The sequence below is a fragment of the Ovis aries genome, chromosome 5 (assembly GCF_016772045.2).
Source record: "Ovis aries strain OAR_USU_Benz2616 breed Rambouillet chromosome 5, ARS-UI_Ramb_v3.0, whole genome shotgun sequence".
In the NCBI taxonomy this organism is placed as follows: domain Eukaryota; kingdom Metazoa; phylum Chordata; class Mammalia; order Artiodactyla; family Bovidae; genus Ovis; species Ovis aries.
The window spans coordinates 63,950,444-63,951,140 of NC_056058.1; the positions used below are offsets into that span (position 1 = coordinate 63,950,444).

Sequence of the window (697 nt, forward strand, 5' to 3'; positions counted from 1 at the left end):
TGAGTAGCCCAGTTATTGAACCCTTGCTGCCACCAGGCACTGTACCCACTGCTTTGCACAAAATATCTCACTTGATTCACACAACAATCCTATGGAGACAGACAATGTTATTCCCTTTTTATGAGTTGAAAAAATAAGATCCATCAGGTTAGGTAACTTTCCAAGTTCATATACACAGTAAGTGATGGAGCTGAGATTCAAATGCGGCTCTCTTTGGTTCCAAAGTTAATTTTTATGCCACCCTACCTTGAGATGCCTGATATCAAACCAAGACCAGGCAGCCGGTATGAAAGAGATGCGTGACCTGAGTGAAGGGGGAGAGTGGGAGGAGTATCAGGAAACAGGCAATTGTATGGGCCTATGCCTTGTCTCCTCCCTTGTGCTCAATTCTAACAGGGGAGGCTGACGGGATGCACAGTGTTCTCCCTCTCAGTTTGGGAGAGCTGTCCTAAGACTAGGGCTGGCTCTTAAAGGCACGAAGGGCAGTTTTTTTTAAAAAAGAAGCAGACAGTTATGATGTACTACATTCCATGCTATGACTGTAACTTCTGATTAGCCCTCAGATGCCTTCTTAACACAGTGATTTAGATTTGAGAGCAAAGCTGGCACAGGAAATGAAACCCAACTTGCACAGTGCTGCATATTAAGCAGGGACTCAAGCAGCCCAGGTGGCTTTTTCCAAGACTTCATTGTGCTC

General features: G+C 45.1%; 1 non-coding gene across 1 annotated transcript; it reads left to right on the plus strand.

Annotated features, from left to right (window-relative positions):
- Positions 1-348: 348 nt before the first annotated feature.
- Positions 349-487, plus strand: LOC114115087 (small Cajal body-specific RNA 11). Its single transcript, XR_003589585.1, has one exon. It is a non-coding gene; the product is annotated as a small Cajal body-specific RNA 11 (non-coding RNA).
- The last annotated feature ends 210 nt before the right edge of the window (positions 488-697 follow it).